The sequence below is a fragment of the Panthera uncia genome (genome assembly GCF_023721935.1).
Source record: "Panthera uncia isolate 11264 chromosome B2 unlocalized genomic scaffold, Puncia_PCG_1.0 HiC_scaffold_24, whole genome shotgun sequence".
NCBI lineage: Eukaryota > Metazoa > Chordata > Mammalia > Carnivora > Felidae > Panthera > Panthera uncia.
The window spans coordinates 65,720,373-65,731,849 of NW_026057580.1; the positions used below are offsets into that span (position 1 = coordinate 65,720,373).

General features: G+C 41.7%; 1 protein-coding gene and 1 pseudogene across 2 annotated transcripts in view; both read left to right on the forward strand.

The window, feature by feature from the left end:
- The first annotated feature begins 2,600 nt into the window (after window positions 1-2,600).
- On the forward strand, window positions 2,601-5,483 carry LOC125938761 (peptidyl-prolyl cis-trans isomerase NIMA-interacting 4-like; annotated as a pseudogene).
- Window positions 5,484-6,743: 1,260 nt separating this feature from the next.
- Window positions 6,744-11,477, forward strand: part of MTRES1 (mitochondrial transcription rescue factor 1) — a 15,906-nt gene continuing 11,172 nt past the window's right edge. The window contains exon 1 of one of the 2 annotated variants that reach the window (XM_049654091.1): window positions 6,744-6,816. The gene's annotated coding sequence lies outside the window, so the exon portion shown is untranslated. The other variant, XM_049654090.1, reaches the window with a different exon arrangement.

Here is an 11,477-nt window from a genome sequence, read left to right on the forward strand (position 1 = left end):
GTTTTTTTTTTCAAAAAAAAAGATGAAATTGAATTCTTCCCTCACACCACACATAAAAAAATTTGAGTCCCACATCAGGCAGCCGGCACTGCAGAGACTGCTTTGGGTCCTCTGTATCCCTCTCTCTCTGCCCCTTCCCCCACTCACTCTCTCTCAAAAATAAACAAACATAAAAAAAAAAAAAAAATCTCAAGCAGGTTCTACTCCCAGTGTAGAGCCCAATGCAGGGCTTAATCCTGTGACCGAGATCATGACCTGAGCTGAAATCGAGTCAGACGCTCAACTGACTGAGATACCCAAGCACCCCTGTCATGTTCATTTTAATGGAAAACTCAAGATTATAAAAATACTGACTAGTTATAAACTAACTCAAATTGAAGAAGTCAGATAAGGTAGTGTTCAAAGATAAAGTGAGGCATATTAAAAATTTGTACAGTTTATTTGAGCAAAAATTGATGTGAATCAGACAACACCAAAATGCAAGTGGTTATAAACACTCCATTGACAGTAGCTCAGGGAAAGACTTGTAGAGGAAATGGAGATGCAAAGTAAGGAAATAATTGATGGGGTATAGCTTAAAGCCTAGTTGGCTGTTGGTGACTGGTTGTCCTTAGTGTTTTGATTTCATAACCATGAGGCATTTACAGACTTAGATTTTGTTTTGCTCATGTAAGCTGCAATGGCATTAGACCCAAATGGCCTCTCCATTTAATTAATCTAACAGTAAGTGATGCAGTACAGGGCAGGGGGGAAGGGAGGAATTATCCTACCAAATATCAAAACTTATCACACAGCTATTATATTCAGATTGTAGAAAAAGGAAAAAAAAAAAAAGATCGCGTAGTATTGGTAGAGAGACCAATAGAATGTAACAGAGAACTTACCAACACACACATACACACATAAATACTTGACATATGACAGAGGTGTCATTCAGGTCACTGATAAAAGACTATCTAGATAACTGGTAATCTTTATGGGGGGACAAAAGATGAAATTGAATTCTTCCCTGACACCACACATAAAAAAATTCCAAATGGAATAGGCTTAAATATGGAAGATAAAACTCTAGAACATTGGAAGAAATTTTAAGAGGACACTTTCATGACTTTCAACATTGGGAAAGACTTCTTTTTCTTTTTTTTTTTTTTAGAAAAAAATTTTTATTATTTTTTGGGGGGGAAGCTCTGTGCCCAATGTGGGGCTTTAACTCACGACCCCGAGATCAAGAGTTGTACATGCCACAAACTGAGCCAGCCAGGTGGCCCGGGAAAGATGTCTTAAACAAAAACTACAATGTGTTAACCATTAATAATAAGACTGATAGATTCATCAGAGTATGCCACCTCAAAATGTGCCACTTTGACATAAGCGTTATTTTGGTCAGAAGGCAACTGAGAAATAGCAGACACAGGCAAAGCTTTCCACCCTCCTGCTTTCTGCCTAAAAACAGGGTATAAATTTTCCTTTATTAATGCACTCCCCTTCTCTTCTCCCATACCAGGAAAAAGAGAACTGTCAGAGACACTCTTATCACCCCAAGACTGCATGAGACTAAGTCTGTATAACGGACATTACCAAAATAACCCTTCTCTTCCATTAGTTTCCCCCATGTGTTTCCCTTCCTACAATTTACCACCCCTAGAAGCCCAATGCCATTTTCCTTCTCTACAACTTACCGCCCTTTGTTAAGATGGTGTATGATCCCTTGATTTCTAACCTTTGAGCTGCTCATCACTGAGTTCTACTGTGTGCATGCACTTTGCACACATAAACTCTAGGTTTTTTCTCTTATTAATCTGTCTTTTGTAACTTTAATTTGCAAGATCCCAGTTACTGAACATAAGAGGATAAAGGAAAGAAGTTTTTTTCCTCCCCTATAATTAAATTAAGAATAAGAAGTTCTTGGGGGCGCCTGTCTGGCTTAGTCGGGGGAGCATACAACTCTTGATCTCAGGGTTGTAAATTTGAGCCTCAAGTTGGGTGTAGAGATCACTTAAAAATCACAACCTTTAAAAAAAAAACTGGACAAAGCAGATGAAGAGGAAACAAAAATTGCTAACAAGCAAGTGAAAAAATGCTCAACTTCATGAGTAATCTGAGAAATGCAGATTCACAGCACAACAAGATACCCTTCCACACCACTAGATTAGTAAAAATTAAGCAGCATGACAGTGTAAAGATATACTTGCTGGCAAGAATATGAGCCAAATGGAAAGTCTCACATACTGCTTGGTCAAATAATCATTTTGGAAAACAGTTTGGCTTATCTTATAAGGCTGGGCACATGCATACTCAAAATTACAGTAATTTTACTCCTTAATTGATACCCTCTGAGAAATTTTGGCTTAAATATATTTGAAAGATAGTTCCAATATAGTAAAAAACATTGATGTATATATATAGTATGTGTGTGTATATATATATATATATATATATATATATATATATATATGATAGTATATAATATAAATAATATAACATATAACATATACCATATAATTATTATATATACTCTATATAACATATAATTATTATATTGATATAATATATACTATATATATAACTATATTATATATGTGTATATACATATAGTCAAAACAAAAACAAGGGCACCTGGGTGGCTCAGTCAGTTAAGCATCCAGCTCTTGATTTCAGCTCAGTTCATGATCTCATAGTTCATGAGATTGAGCCCCACATCCAGCTCTGCACTGACAGCACGGAGCCTGCTTGGGATTCTCTCTCTCCCTCTCTCTGCCCCTCCCCTGCTTGTACACACTTGCTCTCTCACTCTCTCAAAAATAAATAACCTAAAAAAATTAAACACATACATACATATATATGTTAAGCTATATATATATGTGTATATATAATGTATATAATATATATGTTATATATGTATATATAATGTATATAATATATATGTTATATATATGTTAAATTAAATACACACACGCACACACACACAAACATACATACACATAGGCAGGTCAGCTGCAAGTTTTAAAGATGCCACCCAAAGGAAAAAGTGGTTCTGGGAAAGGTGGGGAGGGGAAGCAGCCTCTGGGAGTGGCCATTCTGACAAGAAGGCTCAGGGTCCCAAAGGTGGTGGCAGTGCAGTAAAGGTCAGACACGTTCTATATGACAAACATGCAAAATCATGGAAGCCGAGGAAAAATTAAAGTCTGGAAAGAGATTCAGTGAAGTGGCTGCACAGTATCGCTGAGATAAAGCCAAGCAGGGGGGTGACACCGGTTGGATAACCAGAGGTTCCATGGTGGAACCATTTCAAGAAGCAGTATTTGCCTTGCCTGAAAGTGGGCTGGATAAGCCTGTGTTTATGGACCCTCCGATTAAAACAAAATTTGGATATCATATTATGATTGAAGGGAGAAAATAAAATTGTACAAAAGACTGAAAAAGTATACATATTGGCAAAAAAATAAAATTGTTAAAAAAAGACAAATTAAAATCATTTTTCTTCTGAAAGAAAAAAACAATAAATTATGGTATGCCTACACTATGGAATATTACGAGCAGTAAAAGAAACAGATGAACTATAACTCACCAGCTACAGATAACTGAATCTTAGAACTCTATCTTTGAGTGAAAGCATGAGTTATCAACAGAAACTGTACTGATGACTTACAGTCATCATCGGTATGACCTATAACATGACATCATTTATACACATTTCAAGAACAAAATAAGCCAATATATTATTTAGGGAAACGTGCATGTGATTTTTTTTTAAACTATGTTATAAGAATGCAAGGGCATCCATCATAAACGCAAATTGGGAGCATGATTAAACTGGCAAATTAAAGAAGAGAAAAATCTGGGGTGCCTGGGTGGCTTAGTAGGTTGAGCGTCCGACTTCAGCTCAGGTCATGATCTCGCGGTTTGTGGGTTCCAGCCCTGCGTCAGGCTCTGGCTGATGGCTTAGAGCCTGGAGACTGCTTTGGATTCTATATCTCCTTCTCTCTCTGCCCCTCCCCCACTTGTGCAGGAGTGCATGCGTGCTCTCTCTCTCTCTCTCTCTCTCTCTCTCTCAAAAATAGATAAATATAAAAAATAAAAAAATAAAGAAGAGAAAAATCTGAATAGTCAACAAATATATAAAAAAAATACTCAATCTCACTACCATCAGGGAAAGTTTAAAATTAAAACAAGGTGTATTTTCCATCCATACAACTGACAATATTTAAAAATCTGATAATATGAACTATTAAGAAGAATGGGGGGAAATATGGCTTTCATGAGCTTGTGCAAATGTAAATTAGTAATGTGAATGTAAACTAGGCCATTTTTAGTAAGACTGAAGAAAAACACACTTACACTAGGCCCCAGAGATTCCTATTCTAAGTAAACACCCCAGAGAAACTTTCACACAGTGATATACTCCCTACCCCAAGAAGTGCCCATGGCTGCAGTGTTTGACAGAACCTAATTGTTCTTTAGGAAGGAAACAAATAAACTGTGAATAATTTATATATGAATGGTATGAAGAAGCCCAAAAGTATGTATAAACATGGGATGAATCTTGAAAATAAAATGAAGTGAAAAAAAGTATCACATTATATCTATTAATTTTTAAAATAAAAAAATGTCATATATCTCATGTATGTGAGATAAGAACTTGTGACTTGTGTGTATTGTTTGCATGTAGACAGGAATGATCTGGAAGAGTGAGAAAGGTTGATGATTCAGGAAAGAGCAGAGCCTAAAGAATGAGCGCCTCGCCTCGAGAAGGTGCAGAGTGAAGGGGCGGGGCTTTGTAATGGATTGTTCCCTTTTTTTGTTTTTAGAAAGTTTTTTTTTTAAGTTTTATTTATTTATTTGAGGGTAGGGGAGAAGAAGAGAGAGTGGGAGAGAGAGCACTGTCAGCGCAGAGCCCAATCCAACCTGGGGCTCCATCTCACCGTGAGATCACAACCTGAGCCAAACTCAAGAGTTGGACACTTAACTGACTGAGCCACCCAGGCGCCCCACGTAATGGATTGTTCTTAAAATATATTTGGTGACTAACCTTGAGGTTTGGGATATGCAAGGTGAGGCAGTGGAAAGGCGACTTTCTGCTCCAGCTCATTTGTCTCAACTTAAACAAATAAATAAGCAGTAAATAAGTTGGAAGAGAAGTTATAAGAAAATCCAGCCCATAATAACAATGTTTAGAGTGAGGCTGCTCCTCCTGCATTAAAAAAAATAACTTTAAATTCATCTACGGGCCCCAAACAAAGGCACCATCTGATTTACTCATCTCTTTATGTAAGATTAAGTATTAGAGCTAAATTAAAATTCTCCTTTGTGATTTGAAGTAGTGTATCACTGTTGACTGATGGGAACCTAATCCACCCCAAGGTCTAACCTCATGAAAACTACCATCCCTGTAAAGCACTACAGCAGGAGCTCCTGCCCAGGGGGAAAAAGAATAGGATGTTTCTTTTCTTCTTTTTTCTTTACTTTTCTTTTTTTTTTCTTTCTTTGTTTAAGTAGGCTCCACACCCAAAGCTGGGCTTGAACTCACCACCTTGAGATCTCAAGAGTCACATGCCCTACTGACTGAGCCAGCCAGGTGCCCCAAGAATTGGGTGTTTCTGTGAAAAAAATTACAAATCACAAATATGTGTATCTCCCAACCCCCACATACTACTTACTTGTTAATCTCACAGCAGTTTTTTTATATTAATTAGCATTTTATGTTAAATACTAACTTGATTCATCTAATGAAATGTTTCTTTTTTAAAGGCCAGTGGCCAAGTTGATTCTATGTAACCCATTATCACTGTATTCTTTTATCTCCTCCTATAATCATGCATAATCATACAGTAATTTTGTCAGTTTATAATAATACTGATTAACCCCTATTACTGGCAGATTTAACAATTTATCTGTAATCTTCTACAAATGACTTAAACTAGAAAATGCAACTATATATCACCCAAAATGTCAACATTATAAACTGAATTGATAGATGTATGAAGTTGTATCATTTCAACATTTGACACAATTGTAACTGCTTTTTCTTATTGCTCAAATGCAACCAAACAGCCACTGTGAATCAGTGAGGAAGCAGTAGAATTTATAGTGTAAGAAACCTAGAGCTGGTGAGGAAGGGAAAGAGAAGGGAGGATGATCCGAAAACAAGGGGGAAAAACTTACTATTTTTAATTTAACAGAGTATGTATCCCCATAACATTAATGTGTCCACATGTAAAACAGTCTGTCCCTTGGAAGTTCTTTAGTTTCTGGTTCATCTTTTTGCATCGCAAAAGAGCTGTTTCTACAAGGCCCACGGCTAAGCAGTATTTTCAGACTTTTTTTTTTTTTTCCATCTAATCACCTACTGCATGACAGGTAAGCCTGACAGTTATGACCAGTTACCTTTTAATCACTTTAGTCTTGAAAAGATGTTCTGAACTTACCTTACTTTATCAGTAAATTTTGGAGGGTACTTACATTTTTCTGGAGACAACGTTATATCTCTCAAAGATGTTCAAAGGGGTTTGTGACCGCAGAAAATCCAAAGACACTACATTAAGATAAGCTCTCTTTTCGGGCCACGTGAAAATAAACACGCGGCGCTGCCTCCTCGGCTCCACTCTGCCCGGCCTGTTCTCCGCGCAGTCCGCCGAAGAGCGACCTCCAGCAGGGGTCGCTGCGCCGCCGCCGCCGCTCCCGTGCGCCCCGCCCGGCCCGCTCTCGCCGCGGCGGCGCTGACGGAAGGGGCGGGGCAAGGCAGGGCGGGGCCTGGAGGCCCCGTCCGCAAGGCCACGGGGAGGGATCGACGGGGGGAGGAGCTGCCCTGACTTGCAGGTAACTGCGCCCCTGACGGGCGTGCTGTGGCCCCGCCTGGCGCCCACTCTGTTGCTTCCTGGCGCGCACTCGTGAAGTAGGGGAGCGGCGAACGCCTCTGCCCAGCCTGCGCTCCTGCCAGGACTCCGCGTGAGTCTGCCGCGTCCTGCCTGCCCCGGCCCGGCCAGCCTCAGGACGCCCGGTGGACCCAGGGGTTGCGGGGTCGTGGGCACTCGGCGCGCCGAGGCACGCCGCCTTTGGGCCCGGCCGCTACTGCTGGCTTCAAACGCAGACCCGGAGCTCGAGGACGCAGGTGTCCAGTTTCCTTTGACCTTGAGGACCCGGGAAGGTGCGCAGTCCGCGGGGGTGGGGAGTATGCCAGGGAACCCGACCCCGTTTCGGTGCTCAGTCTGAGGTCTCCAGGAGAAGGAAGGATTTGCAGTTGCAGTAGACCGCAAAGCAGTTAGGACAGGTTCTTAATGGAGTAGTGAACAGGCTCAGAACGTGGAGCGATTCCCAGTGTCCCGCAGGTCAAGGGTAACGTTGCCTCTCCCAGACGTTGATTTCGTACTGCCTTCGACTAATTCACGTATCTTATATCTCTCCTGAAGATCTCACCACAAACCTCCGGGATGCCTGCCGTTTTCATCCTCGCAACTCACGTCCACGTGATTAGCAATAATAATAATAATAATAATCTTTTGAAATGTACTTCTATCGGGTCACTTCCCTGCTTAAGATCTTTCTATGGTTCACATGCTCTCTGGGTCAATTCCAAACTTCTATGGGCAGGGTCTTTCGAAATCTAGCCTTTTGCACTTCAATCGAGCCCCAACTTTGTGGGATCTTTTCTGGGTTCATTCTGATGCTCCAATTCTCCTGATCTACTTTCGTTTCACGGTGGCTAATTAAGCACACCCACCATGTGCCAGGCACTCTTCTGAGGCCCTTAGGATTCAGCAGAGGTAAACAAATTCAGGTGAAGATTTCTACCCTGGTAGAGTTTATATTCTATTAGGGGAAACAGTCCAAAAAAAGGAAAAAAGAGAAAGAAACACCCAGTAAATTATGTATGATATGATAGGTGATAAGTGCTATAGAGGAGAAAAGTAGAGCGGAGTAAGGGATGATTGGGAGGGCAAAAAGCTTATTAAATAGAATTGGAATGAGTAGACAGGATTGAGGTGACATTTGAGTTAAGAGTTGAAGAGAGGTGCCTGGGTGTCTCAATCAGTTAAGCATCCTATTTCAGCTCAGGTCATGAACTCACCGTCCATGGGTTCGAGCCCCACATCAGGCTCTGTGCCAGAGCTTGGAGCCTACTTCGGATTCTTGTCTGCCTCTCTCTGCCCCTCCCGCACTCATGTTCTGTCTGTCTTCCTTTCTCAAAAATGAATAAACGTTAAAAAAAAAAAAAGAAGTTTAAGAAAATAAGTTACTTATGCAGGTGTGTGGGGTAAGAGTTCTGGGTGCAGCTGGGACAGAGACCTTAACCAGAAATGTCCCTGTTGTATGTGAGGAGCATCAGGAAGGTCAGTGTGGCTGGAGCTGAGAGAGCAAAGGTAAGAGTGGCAAGAGATGAGGTCAGAGAGGGAACTGAGGGACGAGATCACATGGAGCCTGTTAGCTACAGTAGGGACCTTCCTCTTCTCCATGCTTTTGTAGGAGTGATAAAGTATAAATTATTTTTGGAAGAATGACTGGTCTGTGGAAAATAGACTCTACTGGAGCCTTTGTAGTATCCCTGGTGATGAAGCAGTGGAAGTGGTGAGAGGTGATGGGATACGGACCGTGTTTTGAAGATACAGCCAACATAATAACCTCTTGGCATATTGGGTATGGGTATGAGGGAGAATCAAGAATTACCGGAAGCTTTTGTTCTCAGCACCTACAAGGGTGGAGTTATCATGTACTGACATGGGGAAGGCTACAGGTGAAACAGATTTGGGGTTGGAGACGTGTCAGGAGTTTGTTTTGGGACCAGTATAGCTTGAGATACCTGTTACACACCCAAAGTAACAGGGATGTCAAATAAGCGTTTGGATATTGTGTCAATATCCCAAGACCACCCCTAGGTTCACTGATTCACTAGGAAGATTCAACAGGACTTGGCTCTGGGTCAGGGCTAGGGTTTATCACAGCAGAAAGATACAAAGCACGGTAGCAAAGGGAGAAGATGCACGGGACAAAATCTGGAGGAAGCCAGGTGCAGTCCTTTAAGAGTCCTCTCCCAGTGGACTCAATAGGACAGGCTTAAATCCCCAGCAACAAACTGTGACATGTGAAATACTATCTATCAGGGAAGCTCGTTAGGGACTTTGCCCAGGGTGTTTATAGGCTTTTGTCATATAGGCACTCTCTGCCTAGCATGTACCAAAATTCAAGACTCCCAGAAGGAAAGCAGGTGTTCATCATAAGAAATTGTACAAACAGTTTACAGCGGTGAGCTACTCCTGTCAGTTCTGAGAGTGGTGAGAGTCCTGAAATCCCAAGTTTCCAGATGCCAACTGGGGGCCCACCTTGTAAGCAGGCCTTTCTAAGGATAGCGGTCTCAGGCCTGCTATATTAAATCTTTTCTGCACAGATATACATGTCTGGAATTTGGGAGAAAGATCTGGAATGGGGATGTAGACTGGGGAGTAGTTGGCATATAGACGGCATTTAAAACCATGGAAATGTTTGGTGTCTTGATACGCATTTGTCAAAACTGATGAATCACGTAGAAGAGATGCAGGCCAAAGATTGAGCCCAGGGGCCCACCAGCGTTAAGATGTCTGGGAGAAGGGAGGACAGCAGGGACGGTACACCAGGAGGAGTACCAAGAGCAAGGTGTCCCGGAAGCCAAGTGAAGAAGAAGGGAGTGATCACTGGTTTCAGATGTGCTGAGAGGTCAGACAAGAGGAGGACTCATAAATGACCTTTTGGAGTTAGAAAATGAGAGGCGTTGAGGAGAGCATAGACAACACTTTTGACTTTTGTTATAAAGATGAACAAAAGTTGTAGCTGGGAGTTAGTGGCATTAAGAGAAGGTTGGTTGGCTTTTTAGTGAGAGAAGTAACAGCATGCTGATGAGAATGGTCCATTAGAAAGCGAAAAATTATGGTTGTAACTTGCTGTTCCCCCCAAGTTCTGTTTCAGGCCACCTTTGCAGTTAGAACTCTTCACAGGCGTCCCTGCTCCAGGCATTAGCCTATATAGGGTCCCGCCTCCTTTGGACCTTAGCTTTCACTTAAGTTCTCTGACAGCCAATTTGCCCACATTCCCCTTGAATAGCAGTTCCTTGAGGGCAAGGGCTGTGTTTTATCCCCTATCCCCAAGCCTAGCCTAGCTGGCTACCTAGCATATACAGGCAAATGAGTGAGTGTAGGGTGGATGTGATAATGGGTAGGATGCTCCTTTCATTTCTAGAAAATGAGTCTGCAAGTATTCACTGGTGTTTGTGTGTGCCAAGCTAATGGGGATGGGAGTGAGGAATGAGACACAATTCTTGCCCTGTCACTGCCCATAGAGCTTAGAAGATAATAACAGTACAAAGACACATAGCATTGGTGCAACATGAATTTGGAAAAGGGAAGGGGAGGGTGGAGAGGGAGAGTGGCTCTTGTGTGGAGCCTGGAAGAGGGGGGAAGCCATGCTAAAAGGACATTTTTTTTTTTTTCCCCATTAGTAGAATCCTTTCTCCAAGTGAAATACAAGGAACCTCAGTATTTTCCAGCACTGCTGCTCTGGTCGAAGAAGGGTTGGGGCCTCGTTAGCACTCTGCTCCATTACTCCTCCTCTGACCAGTGATCAGCTCTGTGATAGAACTTGGGTTCTCAGGCTCTACCCCGTGGCCCTGGGTGTCCATTGCTACAAATGGTCATCATCTCCAGCAAAAATTAGGTTAATGTGTTTTCTCAATTTTATGTTCATAATTTGTTTAATCTTTTTTTAAAATGTTTTTTAAATGTTTATTTTTGAGAGAGAGCAGGGAAGGGGCAGAGAGAGAGGGAGACACAGAATCCAAAGCAGGCTCCAGGCTCTGAGGCTGTCAGCACAGAGCCTGACATGGGACTCAAACTCACGAACCACGAGATCATGACCTGAGCCTAAGTCGGATGCTTAAACCATTGAGCCACCCAAGGGCCCCCGTAGTTTGTTTTTTTTTTTAAGTAGGCTCCGCGCTTAGCATGAAGCCTAACACAGGGCTTAAACTTAGAATCCTGAGATTAAGAGCTGAGCTGAGATCAAGAATCAGATGCTTAACTGACTGAGCCACCTAGGCGTCCCTTATGTTCATAAATTTTATCTAAACTTCCAGCATTTACTGACATTTGCATGCTAGAGAATAAGCAGATCACAAAGAGGGAGTAGTAGCTAATAAACACGAAGGTAATACTTGGCTTGACATTTTGGTTATGTTTATTGTATTTCCATGTGAGTACAATCTTAAAATTGTTGTTTTGTGCTAGTAAAAGTTTCCTAGTGTAGGTAAATGAGATCTATTTGTGATATATACAAAGAGCAATATCCTATCCAAGCATTCCTCACAAGACACAACAGTGTGATATAAAGGTGGGGCTTCAGCAGGGAAATGTGGGAGTCCAGGGACTGACAGACAGGACTTCCCTCCCCGAGGATGTCTCCTCTTAGGATTTCTTCTTCTTCTTCTTCTTCTTCTTCTTCTTCTTCTTCTTCTTCTT